Source organism: Etheostoma cragini, chromosome 6, assembly GCF_013103735.1.
Source record: "Etheostoma cragini isolate CJK2018 chromosome 6, CSU_Ecrag_1.0, whole genome shotgun sequence".
NCBI lineage: Eukaryota > Metazoa > Chordata > Actinopteri > Perciformes > Percidae > Etheostoma > Etheostoma cragini.
The window spans coordinates 839,446-867,090 of record NC_048412.1 but is presented as its reverse complement, the minus strand read 5'-3'; the positions used below and the strand labels follow the sequence as shown (position 1 = coordinate 867,090).

General features: G+C 40.7%; 1 long non-coding RNA gene across 1 annotated transcript; it reads left to right on the top strand.

Moving 5' to 3' along the window:
* Nucleotides 1–6,710: 6,710 nt before the first annotated feature.
* Nucleotides 6,711–27,581, top strand: LOC117946416. The gene is made up of 4 exons (XR_004657030.1): nucleotides 6,711–6,721; nucleotides 7,074–7,079; nucleotides 8,662–8,669; nucleotides 27,494–27,581. It is a non-coding gene; the product is annotated as an uncharacterized LOC117946416 (long non-coding RNA).
* Nucleotides 27,582–27,645: the final 64 nt, after the last annotated feature.

Here is a 27,645-nt window from a genome sequence, read left to right as displayed (position 1 = left end):
CACTCTATTCTCGCTCATAAAACTGAAGTTAGGGGGAGCTGTCTCAATAACAATAGCAGCGCTGTTATGGTCTAACCAGGTTTCAGTTAAAAACATAAAATCTAGATTGTGTTTGATAATAAAATCATTGATTAAAAATGATTTTCCTGCCAAAGACCTGACGTTTAGTAAGGCTAGTGTTAGTGTGTTTTCATTTTTTGCAACAGGCTGTAGCTGACGAGGAATGGATGCTAAATTTGCTAAGTTTGCGGTTAAGTGCTTATTCACCATTCTTTTTCTATTACCTATCACAACATAAATTGAGGAAGAATTGAATCCACAGGGCCCGGGCTTGTCTTGGAAAAAGTCATGAGTGTCTCTAGGCCTGGAGCCAAGGCCCGGCACATATCAGGTCATGCTTACATGATTTTGCACACAAGCGTCTTTATCAGTTTGAGTGGATAGAGTTTTTTTACCTCCTGGCAGAGGAGCCCGGCGTTTTACTATTACCCGGGGTTGAGCCCAGTGTTTTACTTTTGCCCGGGGTTGAGCGATGGGGGAAGGAAGGGGTGTATATTTGGTTCCAGCCTCTACCAGGTGATTCATGTGGTCAGTGAAGTCCAACATGGGGGTAGGCAAAAGAGGGGAAAGGGTGAGTGGAGAAAGCGATGGCTCCTCAAAGGTTGCGGGGTTGGTTTGGGGGTTAGAGGGGGGCTGGACGGGTGAAAAGGGGAGTTGAGGTCTTGTATCTCTGCTCTGTGGAGTCCCAGGGTCAAATCTTTGCCCAGGCGGGGGCTGTGGTGAATCACTGCCACACTTTGTTATGTGTTCCTCTTGTGTTCCGCTTCTGGCCTGAAAGATACATTTTGTAACCCCACCCACAATCTTTTCCTAAAGCTAACTGTCTAGTGTCTAGGTCCATGTCAGTTAAATGTTCGTCCTGTACCAGAGCATCCAACTGTGACGCCAAGGGTTCCGACCCAGCGCGTCTAAATATGACTCTAAAGGTGACTTTGTGGAAAAACCAACGCCAAAGGCACCATCACTTTTTGATGCAAAGGGAGTGAGAATGTGTTGGTCAGTCGATAGAAACGTCATCTGTACAGTTCAGCTGTGTACACAGGACGGGCACTGGGGGTTGAAACATTCTCTGCTGCTCATATAGGCCGTAATAATAATTCTATCTGTCATCTGTATCCCCTACACTACTAGTTAAACCTTCCAAAGTCAAACATAGCTTCACATAGTTTAAGGAGCTACCACCCAACATTTCCAATTAAAGAATTGACTGCATTGTCACCTCGGGGGACTTCAACATCCATACTGATGACAATGTGCCAATGTGTGTTTTGTGCGCTGGTCCAGCACTGGCAGCCCCCCCCCCCCACTCTGCCATCTCTCCATTTGTGGGTGAATAGGACCTGAGCATGTGTGTGTAGTACAGGCCTGTTTGAAGTGTGTAATAACAGAGTGTAAATTGTAATTTCCCCACTGGGGATCAATAAACAGTGTAAATTATTATCATTGATTATGTAAGCGGTTACTCATGTGCTGCTCTCTCTATGTACATGTAGAGACTCATTGTGTAGACAAAGTGTTACAGGTTTTGGTCGTCAGATGCTTTCACTTCAGAAGGGAGGGGAGGGGCGGTGGAGGAGGATAGCCGAGTCGGCAGGACACTGGCAAGTTGATTTCACCGTGTAGTACAGTGTTCAAATTAAAAAATGGAAAAGCCTGGCACCCAGTTGTAATTACATGTCCATGCTGTCATGCTGTTTTTTGGACTAAATGAAATAGCAAAGGAAAAGTGCATTTGCACGTTCCAGCCACCTGTCAGCCATTCTCTGAAGGCGGGACTACATGCGCTGGTTCTATGATCTCTATCGAAGGTGTCTCTTGCCTGGGGCGAAACGGCAGCTCTTAGGCTGGTGCATGCAATCGCAAATTTATCTAATCATCTAAATAATACCTGAATAACCTATCAAATAAAAGTGTCACAGAATATTCAACTTAGATAAAAACGACATATAAGAGGTTGAGTTTTTGAATTTAAAGGTGGAGTCTGCAATTCTAACACAATACACTTTTTTAAATTCAGCGAATATTAGATTAGATTAGATTCAACTTTATTGTCATCACACATGTATTACATTACAATGCAACAAAATACAGAATATATCTCCTCACGGTCCGCTAGCTGTCTGTTCTCTGAAGCTTTCTAGCTATTTCTCTCCCCCTCTCCTTCTGTAAATGCACCTTAATGACCTCTAACTGTTTTTTAGTTGTATTGTTTAAGGGATATATCTAAGACACATGCAGCTCAGTGCAAGTTCAGTCAGGTGGACAACTACACTAATTTCTCCCTCTCTCCCAACCTAATCAGCTGCATTGTCATCAGTTACATGTGGGCGGTTACTCAACCAACCAGATTTTGCCACAATCCCTGTGAGCTATCGCTTTGTTGCATTTAATCATTAAATCTCTTCAACTCTTTGATGCTGTAAGTTGTCATTTCAGGCAAAATCGATGCGCTTACCTCCAGTTCTCATCATTCTCAGCACCCAGGGCTCCTCCATCATCAGAAGCCCCGCTCCAAATCACATCCATCCAGATCTTCAGGCTTCCTTCATCCCTTCATTCCTTCCACCAGTGTCTAGTAGGACATTCCCATGTATCCATGGCCTCCATACCCCTTTATAATTTAACATTGCAATGGAGCCTAATTGAAAAAGCCATATCAACCTATTATGCACAGTGTTCATTAAACTTATTTTATTCAAATGAAGACTCTCTTGATTGAACTGTTTGTATCCTTTCATGTTGCACTGCTGTGGACTGGAAGTGGCACCATTCCTATTTTTGTGTATGCAATTTCACACAAAATTGCTAAAACTAACTCTTGAATCCTAAAATCTAGGCAGATATATTAATAGCATGCTACTTGGAAGAAACAATACCATCAATGAACATTTATGCTGTATGTTTTTACACTGGTGGGGGCTGAAAGGTCAGTGTGGATGCATGTCTGTCTAATATGGAACCCTCCTTTTTACTCAGCCTGTATTGCTCCTGCAGATGCTCAGGGCAATATGGAACACATGCTTTTTAAAATGTTTTTTTGTCTCGCTGTTTCTCTTCCACCATCACATTGAAAAAATTCCTCAATCCATGCCAGCCAGGTGTCTGATAGTCAGACCAGTGGATAGGAAATCAGGTTGACTCACATTAAGGCTGCAGTAATTACTGTTTTGGATACAATGGCTGTTTTATTCTCCTTTCACCCATTTCAAACTTTTTCCATTCAGGACCAAAGGGGGCTAAAACCTATCTTTGCATGCACTGGATGAAACGTAAATAAATTATCAGTTCACTCGAGTGGCATGCTTGTAGGCTGGGGAAAACAGACAAAGAGACAGGACAGCCAAGACCACAGTCTGGGACCTGGCTGGACAACCAACACGTTACAACCAACCCAACTCGTAAAATATTGACGCTTGTGTGGCCGGGTTGGCTCAGTGGGTAGAGCCGGCACACATAGACATGTTTTTATGCCTCGATGCAGAGGTTGAGGGTTAGAATACGACCTGTGACGATTTCCAGCATGTCTTCCCCCTTCTCTCCCCTTTCTCACCAAGCTGTCCTATCAAAGTTAATTGTACAAAAAAAATAAAGGACCCTTGGTCCGTGGCTCTTAGCGTCCGATACTGACGCAGAAATCCCCGGCTTTTAGATGGCGTAATATTAAGATGGACAACGATAGCGAGTCTGTGTCCCCTACGCTACTAGTTGACCCGACCAAAGTTAAACATAGCATAATTGAAGGAGCTACCACCCAACATTTCCAATTAAAAAAATGACTGCATTGTCACCTCAGGGGACTTCCACATTCATACTGATGACAATGCGCCAATGTGTGTTTTAATTCGATGTAATGAAAAGCTTTTTTATATTTTGGTCCCATATGTTGAATCTCATCATCCATTCTGTCTATTTGTCTTTCAATGGGGAGCTTGTTACTTTTATTCATTCCATTAAAGAGTAATTTGAAAATCTTGTTTTTTCTTCCAGTGTCTATGTTCTCACCAGTGTACTAAGGTATCACCAATGGGTCTCACCAGTATTCTCAAAGGACCATGCTGTTATTTTCTTGTGAGAACACATCAATCTGTACCCTAAATGTTCATTTACATTAATCTGGCAGACGCGTCTGCCAAAGCAATGTATTGTGTCATTAATCAAAAATCTGTGTTGGGAAGTTGTTGCATTAGGAAAATTCCAGTAAAACGTTTTAAGTAAACCTAAAAATTCTGACTGTAAACCGAAGATGAAATATATGAAACACATAATTTTTTACCACCACAGGGACATTTGAGTAGCAGGTGAACTGAATTGGGCAATCAGAAACTCGCGCCCAGTTCAATCAACGCGTTATAAGTACGCGTATCAGTCATTTTTCTGGATCTTTGTGTAAACCTTTGTTAAATTTACCTGATTTAAACATACTTGTCTTCTAAGTTAAATGCCTTATCCTATTGTTATACTGACTTTGATCTGTGTGTCTTGTAGAAAGTTCTTAACCTTCCTGTTTTGGTAAAAAAAAACAACTGTTTAATCAATGTTTTTCATTTCTTTTGTGTTTGAAGGCGCTTCACCTGTTTATCTGTTCACCAGTGCCTGTTCACCCACATACTTGTACCCTTCTAACTGGTCAAAATAAATTATTCTTTCTGAGTGAAATCCGATGTCTGGTCCTTCAAGTGTGGACCCCTCACAGTTCAAAGAAACACTTGACACTTATAGTTACTCCATTCATTTCTTTCGTTGAATAACTGTGTTATGTTATTTTTTCAGACACGTGCTGGCCGGCTTGGCTCAGTTTGGCTCAGCATGTCAGCCCAGCACGGCAGAGAATTGCATTTCCATTACCATGGGCAATTCGCCCGAGGGTTTGTGTTCATGTACTCGAGTCCTGGACTCGGACTTGGTGTAATCAGTCACTCCAATCCAACTCAAATCGCTGGACTTCCAACTTGACTTGGACTTGGACTTGAATTTAAGTCCGATGTGCAATTTTCTGGACTCGTGACTTAACTCGGCTATGCTATGTACTCCAGACTTGACTTGGCCTGGGGCAATGATGACTTGACTTCGATTCATCATTCATGAAATAAAAATAATTATTATGAAACCATTCAGGAAATAGGCCTCAGAAGTTTCATTTATACATTACATTACATTTCCGACTACTTGTATGTGTAATAGGCAGTTATAGGAGTACTCAAGTACTCGAGTCCTGGACTCCTGACTCGACTCAAACTCAGGCAAAGGGGACTCAACTCAGACTCTTCTTAATTGACCCCAACTTGAGGCTTGGCTCGGACTCGACAGTTGATGACTGCAACCCTTCAGGGCCGTGGCTTTTTGAGGCAGATCTGTGTATTTTTGCCTTTTTTGTATTCGCAGGTTTCACACCTGCTTCATTTGGTCCGGACTATCAGACTTTTCAGTTTGATCCAAACCAATAGGTTTTTGCAGGTGTGAAAGGGGCCTCACACCATGGTCTGACCCAAAAGTCCAAATTTTGGTCCAAAGAGGTGGTCTATAAATATATATATATTATGCTTGTCCTTCCAGTGGGATGGAGGTGCGTGGGTATTTTGAGACACACAACAAGGGATCTTCTTTAGGATCTTTACTTGGCTCCAGTTGCAGGTCAGTTCCCAATCCCAGCTGATTTTGTTCTAGACGATACACGGCGTTGTTTTGGCGTCTCGCTCAGACACGGACTGCGTTCACCAGTGTCCATGCAGAGAGACATGAGCGTCGCACAACTAGAAGAACTGAATCTCAAGTCTCGCGATGGTAAAACGTTGTCTAGACAGTTGCGTTGCATTGACTGACTTAACCCTCGGTTCAGAAGAATTTAAACAAAATACATGACTATGCTCATAGGCATATGAACAGCTGAAACTGCCCTAGAATATACTATATATATATATATAGGTATATTTATATATAGCTATTTTAAGGTGCCAACCTTTTTATGTTGGGCCTAACTTTGGCAGTTACCCAAATTGATACAGTAGAAATGCTTGCTTTTGAGTTAACATGTTTTATACTTCCTGTGACATTAATCCAATTCATCTTATTTCCTTTTCTGTCACCCTATTTTTTAAAGCAATGCATTTAGTTGCACTAACGGTCTCGGCGCTCTCGCAATATGCGAATGTGTTGTGGATTTAGTGTCTGGTTGATAAATTAGTTTTAGTGGGTAAAAAGGTAAAACACAGCTACAGTTGATTTTATCGAAGTAAAAAAGAGGTCATTTAATTTGACAAAACAAAGAAAGCGCTACTTGAATGGTGTTGCCACTGTGTGCTTTCTCTTTTTCTCTGGCTTTTATTCTTCTCTCATGCTCCTGTTTGGGTTTCACCGCGGGTCATGGAAGATTGTTTTTCTACACAAATTATAATTCCCTGCACGGCTACAAATCTATCACCACGAGACAAGTTGCTTGTATTAATTGCTCTTGTTTACCTAGGACAAGAAATATGACAGATACCAGATGCAGATACTGGGTATTATGGCCTATTTTGAGGCGCAATACATTTAAGTCCCACACATTAGATTTTTAATGTCTAATAACTCCTGCAGCGGGCCATAAATCTTAATTGCAGACAACCGGCTGTAGAGGTTACACATAGTGGCTGTGTGGACTGTCATTAGTCTTAACAGAGAGGGTGTGTGTTTTTGTTTTACTATATTAGTGGGGTCCAAAAGCCGGGAATTTTTTGGGGCCAAAATCCTGAACCCCACAACTTTAAAGTGTCGGTTGAGGGTTAAGACTTGGTTTTAGGATTAGGGTTAGAGTTAGGTTATGGTTAGGGAGGGTAAGGGTTCGGCATCATGTCAATGGCAGGTCCCCACAAAGATGGTGCCACGCACTTGAATGTGTCAATGTGTGTGTGTGTGTGTGTGTGTGTATAGGGTAAAAACAGCATTGATATTATGAATGTAGCTAATTATTCATTTTGGTTGCTGTTGCACTAAATGCTTGCTCTTGGTAGGAATTTTTGGGTCTTAGTAAATTATAGAGTGTGGTCTAGGTGTTATATATATCTGCACTGTCTTGAGATAACTCTATATGATTTAATAATTTGAATGAAATTGAATTGAATATTAGGCTTGTGAAGATACTGGCACATAGAAATTCTGGACATTTGGACAATCATAAATAAAATGGAATTCTGTACACATTTGAAATTGGATGCCAATTATTTTTTTGGTCTCTTGCTGAGGCAAAAAAACAACAAAAAACATATTCCATACCTTAAACCGTCTATTAATAGACAAACATTTTCCAACTTTCTAGACCTTTAAACAATTTAAAAAAAAACTTGGTGATTGAACACGTAATTACCTGTGATATCAGCTGGCTGCAGATTACTGGACTGTATTGATTGTGGACCCCCCCCCCCTAACCTGCAATCAAGGCAATGGTGTGTGTGTGTTAGGAGATCAATGACAACCGTGGCACAACCCTCCCTCTGGGACTGTGTAGAGGTCAGTCCTGATGTGGATGGTTGGTAGAGGAGAGAATCCTCACACACACACACACACACACACACACACACACACACACACACACACACACACACACACACACACACACACACACACACACACACACACACACACACACACACTTGTGTGTTTGTAACTGGCTGATGGGATTCAGTCAGTCAGTGTCAGGGTAGCTGTATAGCCACTGAGAAGCTTCTCAGTTGTCAGCCCCCCACGGCTGTGAAACTGCAGTTTGTTGCTGGGTGACGAACACGAGATGATGAACATCCATTAGATCCAGTGTCAGGAGTATATGTGGATTGTTTCTGCTGTGTGCCGATGTCTGAATCTCCTCACACATTCTCCTCACCACATGCTCAGCTTTTTAAAGCTGGATGATCCTGTTGTTTATGTCGCGCTCCTGTTTCCTCTGCGGACTTGAAATCAACAAAAATGAATCTTAAGGGTGAAGCTGAGGGTCAATATTGCTGAGCTGCTGTACACCCACTAACACTCAGCTTGGATACTTATTCTACCAGCAAAATATGGCTGAATATTTCTGGAACTAGTGTACAGCAGCCTCCACACATTGTCAACATAATAATGACTTAAATATATTAAATTAAATATTGACTGGATTGCCTTGAAATGTTGCATAGAAATTCAGAAGATGAATCCCACTGTCATTGTCAATCCAATGACTTATCGTCAAGCACCAACATTTGGGGTTTTAAACTAAAATATCTTGACAAAAGTAGAATGGATTGCTATACAATTTGGCACATATGCCTGTGGTGCCCAAAGTATGAATGTATTTCACAATAATTTGACCTCTGTTCTACACATTAAAAAGAGCTTTAGTTTTTATTTAAAAAAATAACTAATAAGGACACGTGTGGATATGCCAGTCATTTTCTCTGTCCTTCCAGCACTTTTGAATTAAGCTATAAATTGTCAGCAAAATTAAAATGTGTTTCAAAATTGCCCAAATGAATGACATATATTCCACACTTTGGTTGAACCACCTTAATAAAATGATTACACTTATGTAAGCATGTCACTGGGTGCCCGATAGTAAAGTGGGACTTTGTTGTCAACAGTGTTTTTCATCAGGGACAGGAACTGATGTTTAACATACATGTTGCTAATGCATGTTCCGATCCTCTGAACTAAACCTGCGCCTCTACAGCAGATCTCATAGTAATTTACTTAGATTAAAAGGGGCCGGATTTGCAAAACCAGAAAGCCTGAGTCCAAAGGTAGCTGGGTAACCTTTTCTCTATAACAAGGCCTTCGATACTAAAGAAATCTGGACTTCAATTAATTTCTAGATATAGTTTAGACCCAATGTAATAAAGCCTTGTACACATTTAATATAACATTTAGTGATAACTTCACACTACCAGAGGATTTTTTTAATTTCCTATTAGCTTTTTGCAGCGCCACTCTCAGGTCTAAAATGTCAACTTTGCATGCAAAATATTTAATATACAGACCGCGTGCTGCTCAATTTGCTGAGCACATTCCCGCTTTTAGGCCTTTCCACCTTTAATGGACAGGGCGGCTAGGTGAGAAAGAGGATAGAGATGGGGGGGGAGACATACAGGAAATAATAACAGGTCGCAGTCGAACCCTGGACCTCTGCGTCAAGGCATACACTTCTCTGAGTGTGTGTGCCTGCTCTACCTGCTGACCCCACCCGGTCACAAACCCTTTGGATTTCAATGACCTCATTGCTTTTTTTTAAGCCTTCAAGAAAAGAAAAAAACCTTGAGTATTTAGGCAGAATTGTCATATTCACACAAAGAACACTGCAGCCTTGAGGGCCCTACTACTGTGGTTACAAACCTTTTGTTCTTGTACACCAAAAAATACTTTTGTTTGCACATTTGGAAAGGAGAATGTGAGTCCCTTTACAGACAGAGGTGAAAAGGAAGAAATGGAAGAAATCTCCCTGTGGAGCATTGTGGAGGTGTTTCTCTGTCTCTCTCTTTCTCTTTCTTTTACACATACGCACACACTGCCAGCCCTGGGTTGAGATGCTAATGTTGCACCACGAGCCATTGACCTCTCCGTGCCATTCAGAGAGCAACCACTCAACGGGAACTGCTGAATAATACATTGACAGTATGTGAAGTACAAAGCGGAGCATCGCTGCTTGGGAGAGCGACCACGATGAATCACACACGCGTGGCAATATCAAACTCCTCCGAGTGTCTGTTTGCATTGCTCAAGACTTCCCCACAGAAACACAATTTTATCTATATAGCACATTTCATCACATCTTAACCTAAAGTGCTTTGCACTAAAAACAGTGAAATCATTTGAACAAAGCATGAATAGAAATAAGAATACAGTGTAATTAAACATGTATTTACAGAGAGCTCTGGATTTATTCAAGCAAGCTTGTTCATCATGAATCTTGATTTGGTATGATGAGCCATCTGTTTTGTAAGAAAAGCCGTTTTTATTTAATCTTGTAAAACAGGGATCTTCAACAGAGGGTCCGGGTTCTCAGAGTCAATGCGGGGGGCCCTCCCTTAAAGTCTTAACATGAATTCATTACATTAGCAGATATAAATCCCCACTTCTTACTGGCCTATAGGTTGAGCTTAACTGTACCACATGTTATCTAACACTAAAACATGATTTATTAAACCATGCAAACAATTATTAGGCTACTTTTTAGTATTCTTTGCAAAAAGGTATGCATAAAGGCTTTAGGTTGCCCTACACATTACTGTAGTCATACTATGTAACTTCATTTTATATAATATAATATATAGGGTGTTCCTGATCTTTCTCTCTTTCATGTAAGGAGTCTTTAGCTTAACCCTCTCACTGTCGACCATTACTTTTTCTTAATTTGTTATCCTTCTGGGTCAAAATTAGAACGTTTTTTTTTTCGTGCTGTTGACTCTTTTTCAAATTGTATTTGTCACTTTTTCCAACTTTTTTCAAAACTTTTTTTTTTTAGGGCCAATAAACCTTATTTATGATATTATACCTAATTTTTGAGTTTAAACAAGGTTCAATTATGAACCATTTTGACCAATAGTTAAGATCAGATGTCAGGATACTGTCTTGTAACTAATTTATTTATTTTTTTCAAATGCAATAAAAATGAATAAAACCCACACAATTCTAAATCCTATGAAAGTTATCATTAATTTTACATTTGACATATAAGTTTTGGGAATTTTGTTGAAAGAAACATATATTTCCCATATAAAAAACCTTTGAAAGCTGGCGAACAAAAGAGATCAAAAACATTGACGACCCGTGCTGAAAACATCTAAATACACAGTAAAGATGCTAAGTCATTAGCATCGTGTGTATTGGTAGTGGAACAGCAAAACCCCAGGTGTCCCTTCCACTGCGTCTCAGGAGACCCCCCCCCCAACCTTGCTGAATACCTGCCGGCATTAGCATAGCAAAGGGAGACAGCATATTTCTCATTTTCTCCAGGGCTCTCCACCGGACGTCGCTTCCACTTATGCGTCACTGCAGGTTCATCAGCTCCATCACATCTCTTCACTTTCATTTTCCATTGTTCTTGACAACCTCACCTCCTCCTCTGTGCTTTCTATGCAATCTCCTCATTCCAGCCTCAGTTCTCCGTCTCTCGCCGTCTAATTTGAAAAAGCATATATGGATTTCATTTTTTCCTCCTGTTAGTAGTTTTGAAACTAGTACTTTTATACTTTTACTTGAGTCAAAATGTTGAGCTGATACTTCTACAGAAGTCTTTTTAAACCCTTGTGTCTATACTTCTAACTGAGTAATGGATGTAAATACTTTAGACACCTCTGATTCAGGGCGAAGTTTAAGGACAGTCAGTCGCCTCAGTGTTTAATTGCACAGCTTTGTTCAGTGCTGTATGGTAATTTGAGAGCATAATTTGACAAAGACTGCCATAACAACGTTTCAGACACTGCTAAATAAGAACATCCCTATTTTTAACCGGCTAGTGGGATAATGTTTCCATAAACCCTTCCCTTTAATTGAACAAACTTAGTTTAGGCTATAATTAGTGCTCTATACCAATTATTCCATAGCTTCATAGAACTCGCAGATATTTGCATCAAAAAGAGTTGACTAAGGAGCAATCCAATTGAGTAAAAACCTTTTAATGTAACATTGGATTTATCTCATTCAACACAGGAGTCATTGTTTTGCAGGGTGTGTTGCAGTCTGGTTTATGAAAACTACATGCTGTTGTCTGTTATCATGGACTGTGAAAAAGTATTAGACGGAGCTTTAGTTTGAAAACTGAAACCAAAGCACACGTGCCTTAAACCTGCATTCTTATTAATATCCAACAGGGGGCAACTGAACTGGTTGCAAAAAGAAGTCTGTTTCTGTAGAAGTCTGAGAAAATGACCCTACTCCTCACTTGATTTATCTCTGTGAACATTTTCATGATGGGTTTGGTTTTATAATATCGCTAGTTTCAAGTCTTCTTCAATGCAACGTGATGTTCATTTACTAAATTATGGTCCCATTTATTTTAAAATTGACGATAAATCCGGGGACGCCCCATGAAGAATTTTAAGGAATGACTACAACACTGTTGTCGCGTCCACTGGTCACAAGCCTTCCATGATCGCACACACGCACCCACCCCTCCCCCGTCCCCTGTATTTTGTGGCTGCTGTGAAAAGATCGGAACAGTTGGAGCAAGAGCGACATCAACTCATAATTGTTAGAAATTACATACAGTACAGCTTGGTATCCTCTCCACAAAAGTAAACAACAGATAGTCTATAAGTGTACAGGGTGCTCCAACAATGTGTGTTTATTTTTCCTGTCCAAAAACATGATCTTCCAATCAGTTTTCGTTTCCGGTCACGACCGAAATCTCATCATCTGTGAGGAACTCAGAGTAGGTGATTTGGGTTTGAGGCATGTCCAACTAGAGGGAAGCCTTGGGGAAGAACCAGGACTACAGTAGGTGGAAAGATTATATCTCCAAACTGGCCTGGGAACACCTTGGGATCCTGCAGACAGAGCTGGTTTGGGGTCCCCTGCTGGAGCTGCTGCCCTTGCGACCCGAACTCGGACAAGCAGTTGATGGATGGATGGTTCTTTTATACACCTGTTGGCAAAACAATCCTGATCACAAGACCCCCTCCCTTTTGCGACATTTCTTTCTTACAAAGAACAGGAAGACACATAAAGCCATTACTAGGAGAACAAAGCTGAACAAATATAAGCAGACATACAAATCACTATTATAAACAAGCAAGGTGACATCCATGATATATACATGATATAAATACATATCTAGCACTTGGAAGGGTTTTCAGTCTACTAATGAAGGATGACAACTAGTTTCATTTAAAAGTGAACTCTTCTCCTCTGTGATCCTTCTCTGTGTTAACAATTTGCTCAAGGACCTACAGTACGTGTTCTGAGAAGAATTACTAATGTTCTCTTTCTCTGTGTCTGCATTTCTTCTTTATCCATCTCACTGTAATTCTCTCTAACTCTCAAACAACACAAGAACAAAAAGCAAATAAAATTGTCATTTACAGTAATCTGCACTTCTTTCTTCATGCAACTGCAAGCCTTGAGAACCTTGTGTCAGATGGTTCGTAGAACTGAGTGTTACTGCAGTTATGTCGAAGGTTACTTCTTCATCAGCTATGGCTTGGATTGCTTTGTACGTCACTTTGGACAAAGTGTCAACCAAATGAATAAATGTACTGTGCATGTCAAATATTTGTAATAGTTAGGTGAAGCTCAGACAACCTCAATGAAGGTAAATATACAACCTGGTCTCATGGTAGTTTGTGAAACTGTCACTTTATTTTGATTTATTGATTTGTCAACAGTAACACCATTATCTGGCAAAAAATGGGCGCTGGGACACGATCCGCCATGCCTGGGGGACGAAGCAGCACGCGGGGACGCTCTCCAACAATGGGATGGTTGGGGTTAGGAAAAGAACAACGTGGAAAGGTGACTTCTGGGACACAATCCGCAACGGGAAAAAGTTACACGCTGTCGACATCTGCCTGGACACCGGGCTGCTCTGGGGGACGCAACAACGGGGAAATGAAACGCCACACGCAGTAGTTGGTGACTACAGACACCGGGACATGATCAACAGTCTCTGGGGGACGCAACAACGGGGAAATGAAACGCCACACGCAGTAGTTGGTGACTACAGACACCGGGACACGATCAACAGTCTCTGGGGGATGCAACAACGGGGAAATGAAACGCCACATGCAGGCGGAGGGACCGTTGTGGATATAGAAAGAACAACGTGGAAAGGAACCGTCACACGCAATACGCAATCCCCGGTCTCTGGGGTGAAAGTCCTTTGTCATTTGACCCATCCACCCCCCCAACCAACCAAACGCCTTACACAGATTTTCGGCTTTTCGGTATTACTCACTACCGTAAACGTGCTGTTGTCCCGAAAAGTCCTTCCCTTGGAAAAACAGTACTTTAAAATGTGTGCTCACCTCCACAAACAAAACGAGAAAACCGTGTCCTTGCTGACTAACGAATGGATTAAATAACGTCACCGTTTCACAAACTGCCATGACACTGGGCTGAAATGCGGTGCAAAAGGTGAGAACTTGTAGAATACAATGTTGGAACTTACAGAACAAAAAATCTGAACTTAGGTTGAAAGATTTGTATAAAATATTCATACAAATGAGAGCTTCTGTGGCTGGAGCTGCAGGACCTGGAGCTCACCGCCAGTGTTTCAGTTTGACTGTTAGAAAGTATTTAGATAATTAAAAGGTATTTATTTAGAAACGGGCTGGCGGTTTGGTTGGCTAACGCTAGGTTGTTATTCCACCAAGCTTCTATGCTACATAAATTAGCTATAGGTAGGATAGAGTTGTCCCTAATCTGGCGAGAGAAGCCCCATCTGTTGGCTCAGAGCTGGATAGCCTAAGACCAAAGGTACAAATTAATTTTGGACCAAATGTATTGCCAAAAGTCGAGACGCAGATTGGCCACTTGGTGATGCGAGAGAGCACATATGTGAAGTTGCAGTGACAGATTCGGTGACAGGTTTTAATCACTGAGTTGTAGTTGTGATGGAAAACGGATGCAAGTTTGCGGCTGTCATTATGTTCACGTAAATATCAATCAACACATTTGGGAATATTTTTTTTGTGACTCCACATTCAGAATACAGATGTGAACATTTTCTACGAGTGCAAATTTCAATTTACAAGTTCAGATTTCTTTCTTTTTTTTCCTTTGTGTGACTGTAAATTCAGATCACGTGGGAATATTTTTTACAAGTGCAAATTTTAACATGCATGTTTTGATTTTATGTCCTGCAAGCTCTCACGTTTTGCACCATATTTACCTTCATATGCACCTATACTTATAGTGAATCTTACTTTTTAGTCACCACCATTACACACACCTAAACCCCGGCTGTAGCTCCTACCCGGAGGCTGATTGGTTTGCTCCACTGCTGATCAGACACAAACGCTTCACTTGAAGCCTGAGAAGATAGCTTTCATTATACGTGATCCATCACTGGAAATCAATTTGGGTATTAGCTATCAGCCAGAGCAGGTAAGTGAAGGAAGATTTTGGATGGAGCACATAACAGGTTTTAAAAATGTTAATATGTAATGAGTGTCGCCTCCCCCACTCCCGTTCTGCACCCCCCTCCAATTTTGTCCCAGTACCACCAACACCATGACTTTGAAGCATGTCTGAGCCTGTCTCTGTCTTACTGCAGCACAGTACATGAAGATGAACGGTGCCCAGCCTCCCACTTCAGGCCGCCATTGCCTGTCATCGCAGGCAGAGCAGCTGTTGCTTGTGATTTTATTTGTTTGTTTATGCACATGTATTGATAATTTTTTGGACTGCATGTCTTAATTAGATTTAGTTTTATTTGCAGTGTTATCGTAAATGTACAACTTTTTATGAAAGTGCTTTCACATTGCAGTGTGTTGAGCTTTCCCACTAACATATAAATAGGTATGGATAAAGAGCTTTGGGCAGATGGGAGGATAACTCCGCTCCCCTGTGTGTTCCACTTGCTATTTGTGGGCTGCAGATCAAATTTACAAAAGGATTATTTGCTGGAGACTGCAGTAAATATATACCATCTGACTTTTAGCCCAAAGTCAATTTGTCTCAGGCATCAGAGAAAAGCTCAGAGGGATGCAATTAAAAGTGTTATCAAGCCTGTCACAGCATGTAATGTTACAGGCTGAAATGAGATCCACTGGGTAGACTCCATCAGTGGAGAGGTGCAGGTCTGGGGTTTTATTGGCTTCAGTTTGTTGCCCTTTTTACTGTAATGCAACACACCAACACTATTTACTGCAACCTTGAATGTGACTTTACCAACGCCTCTGAACTGTGATGGATAAAAACTAGAAATACACTGATGTCATTGAGCGTCTTGTGATAATTAGAATAGACAGAATTCTGTATTATTACAAATATCTTTATAATTGATTAGTTTTTGATGAGCAATTATGAATTCAACATCACACACTTACCTTATTTCACAGTTTTGCATCAGGTTGAATCCAAAAATGACATTACACTCTCAGATGATTGGCAGTTCAGACTAGAGTCCTGCATTTCAGCCCTACCCCTTTTTACCCTCCTGGTGCCAGGATTCGAGGACATTTTCACGTCAGAGCTCACACAAGGGCAGGGTATCAGGCCCGTATTAGACTTTAGACTCCCTAAATAAATAAATGTTCTTCCTAAAATCAGGGGGCATAAGTATACACCCCCCTGTGTTACATTCCCATAGAGGCAGGCACATGGTGGCATGGTGTTATTTCAGTTGGCTCAATACCTGGTTTGATTTGCATTGAGAGATGATCTTAAGTTCCCCATGCCTATTTCTATGTATGGTGAAGGGTATGTGATGATGTTGGGGGGGGGGGGTATTTTAATTCCAAAGGCCAAGGGAAATTTATCAGGATGCATGGTATACTTATCCATGAAATAATTGGCCTTTAAAACAAAAATATGCCTGCCTCGATGGGAATTTAACATAGAGGGTGTATAATTATGCCCCCTGTATTTTATATAGGGGAGTGTATACTTATGTCCCCTGTATTTTAACATAGGGGGGTGTATAATTATGCCTCCTGTATTTTAACATAGGGGGGTGTATACTTATGCCCCTGTATTTTAACATTGGGGATTTATACTTATGCCCCTGTATTTTAACATAGGGGGGTGTATACTTATGCCCCCTGTATTTTAACATAGGGGGGTGTATACTTATGCCCCTGTATTTTAACATGGGGGGGGGGTACTTATGCCCCTGTATTTTAATATAGGGGAGTGTATACTTATGCCCCCTGTATTTTAATATAGGGGGGTGTATACCTATGCCCCCTGTATTTTAACATAGGGGGGTGTATACTTATGCCCCTGTATTTTAACATAGGGGGTGTATACTTATGCCCCTGTATTTTAACATAGGGGGTGTATACTTATGCCCCTGTATTTTAACATAGGGGGGTGTATACTTATGCCCCTGTATTTTAACATAGGGGATGATTTACCTACATTTTTTCAATCACGGCATTAAGATCAACTTCCAAAAGAATTTTTTAGTCCTCTTTTTAATCAACTTAAGGATGGGGTGTAAACTTTCTCAAGCCACTGTACGTTGCAGTTGTTTTCATATTTAAAAAAGAAATAAAAGCCCATGTCTTGTCTTTGAATCGCCCATGTTTGGACACGCAGTGGAGCATCGGCCCTCCATCTGAAAGGTTCAGATCACAAACCGGTCCATCTGCTCAGATCAACCAAAGGTTGTGACCTTCAAATTGGTATTTCACTGACTTTCATCCATCTCTGCTTGAAAATAATCACTCTGCTTACCCCACCAGCACGGCAGATCAGAAAGCTGTGTCCAACTACCGCCTGCCGATGGACTTTATTTCATGGACTGTGTTTTTTATCAAATGTCTCTAAGAATAAAGAGCCTGCAATTACAATGTGATAAGGTGCACACACCGCAAATGCGATTGCTAGTTTTCACTAAACTGCCACGCAAAATAAAATCTGACAGATATAATCTAGTTTTTTATGAAACTACTTACCTTCTTCCCTTTCTGTTCTCCACGTCAGGTATGGCCCCCCCAGGGGCTGTCGCTGTTGTGACAGGCTGTAAAGTGAAGTAATGAGTCAGTCTATGTGGCTACATCTCCGTGGGCCGCCGAGGAAAGATAACCCAGCAGCGATGGCTGCCCACAGACTGAGAGATCATTCAGTTATGCTGTATCAATAGACAGGCCATCATTTACCCTTAGGACCCATTCTCCATAATTGCTTCAGAATATCTGTAATAATAACCTTGGAACAGTCAACAGTGGTTGACAGATCGTTTGGAAATCAAAAGTAGTTGACAGTTCTCACGTTCTGCCTCTCTGTTTGCCTCTTCAGCTACACTCCCACTTCCCCTGCTGGTATTACTGTTTCCCTCATGAATCTCTGTCCAGTTGAAGTTGAACAAGAAAGGCCTAAACAAAACTCTGGAAACAGGCTAAAATGTAAGATGGAACCAAATTGGTACAATTAATAATAATGTCCTTAGTAAGCTAAATGCCAAGCATATTTGTATATCATGTGCTGTGTATTTAATCAATCATCACTACACAATTCATTCTAATGGATATGTCTAATTTTAGTTTTTTTTAAGTTAACTGGGTTGAGCCATCTACAGTGTTATTGCACAAAAAGAAGATAATGCCTTTGATAGAGGAATACGCTTCAGTAACCAATGATGAACTTTGCTATGTGAAATGTATTTAGTTTTTTGGACATAATTTGCAAACGAATGGAAAAAAAAACATTAAAAATATTGAATAAAAATAAAAAAGAATAATGTGAACCCTCCATACTGTTGCTGTTGTTACTATCATCACTAATTCCAAAACCTGAAGCTGATGTATGCATACTTAATAAGACAAAAGAAATCAGGAGCTACAGTCAAGGATGTCTCATCTGCGACAAGAAAGGAGTTCATATTTACAGATTTAAACGGATGGGTCATAGGATCTAGAGAGTTTGGAAAGGGGAATTTGGAGAATTAAAAAAGGGATGCTTGAAATGTTTTGGGCACTTTGGTGGGTGGAGGACAACACAGCAGACAACTGCAAGAAGCATGGGTGTACACAAGAAAAATAGGGCTGTTTTGTTTTAACGCCACAAACGTTGTAATGCGCGATTAAAGCAGGCGCATTTGTCTCCTCGTTGGTCCACTTCCATCTGTCTTTGTTGCCCCCCCATGTGTGACAACAGAGAGGAAAAACTGGGGGAAATGAACTACAACTTCTTCTTTGTTTTGTGTCGGGTTGCAACCATAAAATTACCTTTTATTGCTATTCATTATTTATTCAGCAAATAACATTTCCATCAGCGTTTATCACATAAGCCATATGTCGTTCAAGAGAAAATCCGATACGTATTCCCTTTGAGTCGATATTCAAGAAATTCCATCGAATTTTGATGTTTCCAGAAGGCCTTTTCAGACCAACCTTAGTGACATATATATTTCTATTGTAGTTCATTGTTTCATTTACAAATTAACCGCGAGTTACTAAGACACTCAAGTGAATAATCGTGATTAAAAAATGTAATTGATTGACAGTTATAAATAAAATTAATCACGTCTGAATTGCAATTAGCGGCTTTGGTTTCAAGGTCCTGGAATTGTGCATGCTAGCTCACAGTCCCACTCTGAGCCAGGTCTCATCATGCAACATCAGTGTTGGACCTCACTAATCCTGACTGAATGGGAGCTGACCCCTGCAGCCAAGTTCAACATCAAACCCACTGTTACACTGGGGGCAGCTTTAAAGTTACAGTCACAGTTGGAGGTGTGTATCTAAAAATGCAATGCTCGTTGTTTGGCTTTTTTTTAACCAAAATTCCCAGAAAGGACTAAAAGTTAAGACATTTGGTCCCTTTTAACCTGTTCAGTCATTTTAGTTCTAATTGTGATGACTACAGCATGTATGTAATGTCAAAAGAGCTTCTCTCTAATAAGAATTACTACTTTTGGTCTCTTTCTTCTATTTTAAAATATTATTTTCCACAAGGGCTCAATCTCTCTGGTCTGATCTCCTTTGCTCTTCAGGTGAACACATCTCAGGTCTTAATTGTAGCACTAAAATTCATGTTGAATTATATGGAGTGAAATAGAGCTGGAAACTGTCATGTGGTTTTCCTTGAGGGAATGGCACGGTGCACAGTTTCCATAGTGCTGATGTCATTTTAATCGCTGCTGCCTGCTCACAGAGCTGCCTGTTACGAGCGCCAAGAAGCTCTGAAATGTCTTCTCTGGGATAGTCCAGACATCATCAGGACCCCAGTTGGCTTTTATTGTTCCTGGGTGGACGGCTGCATGTGGGTGGGTGAGCTGAGGAACTTTTGTTCTTGTTCACTCAATGTACACACTCTTGACAGTCAGTTACCACAAATCTCTCTCTGCCAGTCCTTTTTGAAAGCCTGCCATGCATTTCCTTTCATTCTAGTAACTTAAATACAACATTTTAGACTTATGCCTCTTTTTTAACATGTACATTGGCCATTTTTTCCAGCCTTTAGAAAACAAGTCTTCCATAGTTTTTAATGTGAGTTGCTCCATCAGAAGAATATCACTGATAATGATCAGCCATTGGTTGCAATCAGGTGCATCAGTCAGGAGCAAGCTCTTAGTGATGGTTCTTTATGTATCAGCAAGAATACTTATGAACAAATATTTGTCTCCTTTATGCAAAGAGTCTTCTGTCAGGATATGTCCAAAACAGGGACCCAGAAGCAGACCAGGACAAGGTAAGTAGGAATAATAAGGTGAGTGTTTATTAGGAATAGCAATGTAGCAACAGGTAAGTCCAGAACATAGGCAGTGGTTGGAATAAGAGGCTGGAGGAGTTGTGCAGATCCAGGACTTTAGCTGATGCAGTTGGCCAAGCAGGTTTAATTTCCAATCCAGCAGGGAATGGATGGCAGGTCATGGCTTATATAAGCCTTTACCGTCACAACAAGCGCTTGGTCGGGTCTCCTTTACAGTCACATAAGGCGCGCTTGGTTGGGTGTTCTATAATCCTCTATCGTATGTAAATCTTAATTATCAGAGCAGGATATTTTTCCTGTAAGTGTGTGCTGGTGTATCAGCATCCAATACCCTACAGAGGGATGTGGGGGTTGGGTCAGGTAGGGTCTACCTGGTAGATGGGGGTAAGCTCGAATTCTTTTACATGATTACAGGACTCACTGTATGTGAGTGCAGCCTGCTGTTATATATGATTTGTATGTCTTTATTCATGAGTGGGTTGTGTTTCTCCAAAGTCAGTTCATTATTACTCATCTACTACACCCCAGGGACATATGTTTGGGGAAGGTGGTCGTACTTTGTGTATAAAAATGTTTGTCATGTCAATGTCAAAGCTAAGTGTAATAACTGAGGGAGAGTTTTAGGAGTAGCAGGCTGCTTTATTGAGTTTTACAGGTAACTATACTGTGTTGGACTAGTTGTGCTCCAGCAAAGAGGGCAGAAAGAGGGATACATGTGAATGAATCTACAAACACTACTGTTCCAATTTGACTGGCCTGTCTACTGCTAAACTTTGGTGTAATCACATGAAGTAGGTCAGTGTGTGTGGGCATTCAAGTCATTTAATGTATTGTTTTTTTTGGACGTTTCTTGTTTTTTGTGTGTTGCTCAGCACTTTTTTTATTCTAATGCATTTTAATAAAAAGCAGAGCTCAGCACGATTCTTTCTGCCAGTCAGGCTGCAGCAGAGCAGCTGTATGTAGTTTTGTTATTATTGGTATTTTGAGCCCTATAACCGCTGTTTTAATCAACGTGTATTCACAAGATCTTATCATGGTTTAAATGTATTGTGTGTTGTGTGCGCTCACATCTGCTAAAATATCAACATATATCCAGGTTTGGAATGCTCCTAAGTAACAAAAGCTTTTTCTGGGTAAAAGTATTTAGTTTTTCCCCAGAAGCCAACTCTTCCCCCCCAGGCTTAACCCTTGTGTTGTCTTCCATTTCACCATTTACTTGTTGTCCAGAGAATCTTTCCCTCTTTCTTGCGTTTTGTCTCTTCCAACAACACGTTTGTCAATTTTTTCAATGGTTTCGTCATTTTTCTTTTTTTCGTTTATCACTTCTTTTCACTACCATGTAAATCCCATTAACACCAAGTTATTACCAGGGTTACATTCATTTTTGGAATTCATGGTCAATAAACCTTATTTACAGGAAATTATACCAAATACCACAATTATGAAAAATTTAGACTCAAATAAAGGAAGAACAATTACAGAAGGTTATATGTCAATGTTCAATTTTTTTTCAAATGCAATTTCTTTTAGGTAGTTAAAATAAACCCATTTATCTGATAGAAATTTTAAAAAACGTGTTTTTCACCCGAAGACGGCAAAAATGTTTAAAAGCGCTGTGTTTTCCAACGCACCCGCGTTGTTACACGGCACCTGTCATTGTGGTGCAAAACGTATGTGGAACGTTTAGTACTTCCAGTGCATCACTTTTTGTTAGCTAGGTCTATGTGTACGAAGGAGAACCGCCTGCTCTCTGTAACTTTCAGAATCAAAAACCAAAGACAAGACGAATTTGCTGATGGCTTTTATTTTCATGGAAAAAATAAATACATACCTAACATAAATAAATATGAAATCAAAAACCATGACAGAAAGTATTTTTTTTGACTCAATAACTAAATAAAAATGTTAAAGACCAACAAACGGACAAATTAACTGCTGTGACACATTAATTTGCAGCATTCTGTATTTCAGTAACGTTGTCTTCAAGTGATGTTAATTAAGGAGAAAAGTATGAGATTTATGGACTTAAGTCATTCATGAAACATATTGGGATATTGTGCTTTCAGCTGGCCAATTACAGCTCAGTAGCCCCTGGCGAGCAACTACAAATCCCAGCAACAATAAAAAACAGTGCAGCTTACTACCGAGGCTAACGGCAGCAACAGGAAGTTTGCTGATCCATCTTGCTGACAGAAATCAAGCCGCCACAGAGAACAACCGATCCAGATCTCCCTCCCACTTCCCCGTGGGGAAGTACTGCTCCCAGCGACTGGGCGTACTTCCATGCTGAAAACATAAGAGAACGGATACTACCAGAAATATTTTGTGATATTGTGGTTATAGCTGGCCAAGGTCAGCTGACTTGTTAGCTAACCAGTCCAAATATAATCTAATTTAACTGTAAAAACTTGAATGCATTAACTTGTCCGTGAATAGATACATTTTCATGGGCAATGGGGGCTGTTTAACGATAACTCCCATGATCCCACGCAACTTCACAACATCATCAAACGGGCCGTGTTTCGATTGAGAGAGCCCTATGGAGAACCCTTGCAGCAAAAATATTACCATATTAGGTTGAATTGAAACCCTATATGAATATTGAAACAGTAAGAACAAAACTTGTTAAATCAATTTTTGTTTTAAAGATTTTTTTAGGGTGCATTTAATTGATGGGACAGCTGTGGACAGGAAAGGGGGGAAGACATGCGGCAAAGGGCCGCAGGTCAGATTCAATGCCTTGGTAGAAAGGGGAAAGGTGAGGTACCAGGGCGCCCCGTGAAACCATTATTTTAAGATAAACTTGAGAAAAAAAATGTCAACCTATCCTTTAACTTTGCTGTGCCAGAGCAAATCCCCTGATTTCACTTTTGTTACTAACATATCTCCACCTTGAGCTTGTGAGTTATTGAGTATCAGAAGGACGTCTGACTGATGAAGTGGACAGCTGGATCCGTGGGTTAGAGGCTATAACTCAACACTCGTCCCTCGGTGCCCTTTTGGCTCCCACTGAGGATCAGGCAGGGTGGGGGATTGCCCTTTGGAGGCTCTGTCTGAGCCAAATTGTCAAAGGGATCGCCCGCCTTTTCTGTCAATTCACAGACCTTTTGTGCGGAGGCAGCTCTCCTCTCATTACCACAGCCCTCGGTCTACACGTATTCTTTTAGATTCAATTAGCTCAGATGCACAGCAAAATATCGAAAGGCATTTTCTCGAGCAAAGCCTCGAGGAAACTGGAAAAGGTCATACCTCTGACTTCCTATCTGAGAGGTACTGGGAGAAGATGGAAGAAAAAATGTCACGTTCATTGGGACAAAATGGCATTTCATTCTCCCTGCATCCCTCCACCACAGTGACCAAACGTCATTTCCCTTCTGTAAATACGCTGCCTGGAGCAACTGACTCTTGCAATTTAATACTTGGAGCACTGGACTTTTAATATCAAGTTCAAAGTTTAGCACTTTATTAATATTTAAAGTCCAGCTCCTAGCCATTCCTCATTGCAATAAAAAAGGCTGTCACTGCTCCTGCTAGTGTAAAACACAAACCAGGAGATTTTGCACTGTGAAAACCTCTCCGTGCAGTACTACACAGAACAAAACCCAGCTGTGCCGTTGAAAAGGGAGCCGTTATGTTTTTCCCAGTAGAAAGTGTCCCCTTTTGATAAGCTATTTAACATAGACATGCAGTATTATGCATGCAAATGAGGCAGCCCTGTTGTTCCATGGGCAGGACCTCATTGAGGACGACCTTGGTGGACGACAGGTGTTGGAAGGGGGGGGGGAATAATACGTCTCCTGTCACCTGCAGGTGACATAAAATTCCCAATTAAACTTTAAGATGGCTGGATTCATGTGAATTAAAATAAAACGTGCATGGCATCAGTGATGAGGTTGATTAATGTGTAAGTCACTGCGGGTATTGAAATGTACTTTGTTACAGTAAAGATTGGAAGGACTGATGAAAACAATGTGTGGAAGTTCCAGAAACTGCTTTATGATACGGTATGTCACTAGCTTGTGATGATTGGATTCTGCAGCTTTGAGATATGGAGCATCAGTGGACATCCCAGCTACTGTAGCTACCAGCTAAAAGAGGAATCAGCAATATTTTACAATTTCATGGGTTTCCAAGTTTTGATCAATGCTGCTCACACTATTGATTAGAGCAGCTTTAGATTACACATTGATTGTGTCAAAGGGTAAATTAGTTTAATCCTAATATGGTACCTATACTGTTTGTGCTGCAGTTTTTTTCTGATTAATTATGTTTTTTTTGTAATTCTGTAATGATATTATTACAACTTTTTGTTTGGGCATTTCTGGCCTTTATTTTTGACAGGACAGCAGAAGAAATGAAAGAGGAGAGAAAGGAGATAAAGCAAAGGGCCACATGTCGGAGTCGAACCTGCGGCCGCTGCGTCAACGACTAAACCTCTTCAAATGGTCGCCTGCTCGTCAAACTGAGCCATCTGGGAAACCAACGTTTTGATTTTGAGGACCAAAAAATGTTTTAATTAAAATGTTGATTACAAATAATCTAAACCTGTGCAATAAACATCAATAAGATCAATAAGAACATGTGGGCGGTTTGGAAACAGACGTTTAAGTTATAAGAATAATACAGTTTATGATTTATGTTTCTCTTGGGGGGTTAAATTTCAGTGAGTTTGTGACACGATATGTAAGGTGTGGTTTGTTTGTCATGAGGTGGGCTACTTGAGTAATGACAAAGGAAAGAGGGAGATAGACCCAAGGTGGGGAGGGGGGGGGGTGTAATAAGTCAAAACTGTCATACAGAACTGAATTTATGAAAACTGAGGATGTGGGTGATTCTTATCTTGTGGGTTTGTAAATTGACCAAGTCAGAAGGGTAGCATGGGTGGCGCCGGCGCCGGCCCTGTTTGAAATGTAATCCTCCCCCCCACCAATCAAATGGGTTAGAGTGCTTTAAATGTGACAATGGTGATAACCATTGGATCAGAGTAGTGTCATTCAGCTGCACTAATCGCACTAATTTCAATTCAAAATGGTGGACTTCCTGTTGGGTTTATGACCTCCGTTTAACCCACTGCAGGGGCTCATTTAGTTTTTACTCTGAAGGGGTTGTGAGTGGCCGTTTAGAAACCCTTAAAATACGTACATTTTCACAAGGCTTGATGCAATCGCCCATTTTGCTGAGTTTGAGTTGTTAACCCTAAACAAGAATTATTTAGCACAATTACATTGTGTTGTTCTATCTTGTCTAATATTTCCGGTCCGTTTGAGCAGATTTTCTACGCCCTCCTCTTGACTGCAGGTCCGGTCCCTGGCCAGTAGCAGGGGTCAGGACACCAGAGTCCATCCCCAGAGGTGGGATCAGCAATCACCAATGGATTTCTTTATTTTAACCCTCCTGTTCTATATTTTTTTTCATATTAGAAATTTGTGTTTCTGTCAACCAAATTGCCCCAAACATTACGTGGTGTTTCAATAAAAAAAATTCCATTTGAAGACAAAAAAAGGATAAAAGAATGTTGAAACAAAGTGACAAAAATGTTGGAAAAAGCTTCAAACTTGGAGAAAAAAATTGACACAAAAAAAACGTGTCAGGGGAAAAAAGCTTTTTTAAATTTAGACCCACATAAATCAAAAGTTGCATGGTCGACGGGAAGACCACACAAGGGTAAAGGACATGGCCGATACGCCATTTCTCAACAGCATTCTCCCCCGTGTTGGCAAATATAAAGTACACATAACAAATATTGGATATCCATGTTTGTCCATATTCAAGATTTCTCTGACCACATGTCAAGGTGTCCTGGGGCAAGACCCCAATTGTTCCCCGGACGCGGTGTATCTGGCGTTCACTCCTCTTCATGCTTAGGATGACTTAATAGTAGATATTGAATTTCACTATATCATAAGTGAGAAATAATAACATTTCTTCTTCTTAAGAATTGTAACTTTTCCATACATATCCAGATATGTGCCTTGTTGCGTGTAACGTTTAGTGAAGCATGTGACTTTGCCTGTCTGTGGGCTCTGCAAACATTTACATAGTGGTGACAACGGGACTTCATCTGAGGGTTAATAGCTCATTTAAATGATTACAAATTAGCTTTCTTTCATTTTGTGAAAAACAACGGTCGTGCACACACAAGGTTTTCCCCTGACAGCAGCGATATTTGGAGAGAAATCCAGAAAAAGTCATTATTCAATTTAGAAACCCTCTTAGTGGCTGCCAGTAATTATAGAAGCGGACAGGACATTTATCTAATTTTTACACATCATTTTCTTCTTAAAGCTCACTCGAGTTAAAACGATGAGAGTACTGAACATACATACTCAGTATTAACAAACTGTGGGAGAAAGAATGCTAATTATTTAAGGGAGGTCTTACTGTCCACACACACCGCTGCCTGTCTTAGCAGTGAACGGGATGTGGGGGACGTCTTGGGAGTCTGAACTTGATTAGTTTCTTTGTACTGAGTCAAAGCACCGCTCTAATCCACCTATCTGGGAGGACTTTATTTTTGTGTCTTATGTATATGAATTATTCTTTGCTCCCAGTGGCCTCTTTATCACCTAGTGATAATCAGAGTGACTCATCTTAAATTAACTCTTAAGAAAGAGTGGCACATTCAAGAGTTGTAATGGGATTTCCACAGGGAGATGCTCTGCAATCATAAATGACGGTGAACTAATTAAACCAATTGTACTCATGCGTATAAAGGAGTTCAGTTCTTCTCCATGCTGGAAAGGGCAGCGCAAAATATAGTGCTGTCACACCGTGTGAGTAGAATATGATGAGCAAATTCTTGTACAGGCTGCTGCACTGAGTCTGTGTCCTTATCCAATCACACAGGGTTTTCCTGAAAAACAGCTTTAAAGCTTCAGTGCGTAGTTTCTGTCTCCCCCCCATGAGGTTATCTAAATAATGACAACAAAACTGTCGGCGCATCCACATGACACAAGCCTTCTGTGATGTCGCACCACCTCTACTCCGCCGTGCAGTTGCTAGTAGCCAAGGAGGACAAAGAGGATTAAAGAAAACATGGACTATTCATAAAAAGGTATCTACCCTTTGAGTCACAATCTTCTGATCATAGCCATTCTGAGAAAGAGTTTTAGGTTTTTAGAGTCTTAATTAGCTGTGGAGCATCTCATTTGGCAATGGCTTGAATGTAACGGACGTTCTTTAATATCAAAAAGTCACGGACTCAAGACATAAATCTCTTCTACAAGTGCAGCTACGGCTTGGGTGATAGAGCGGTTGCCTACCAATCTGAAG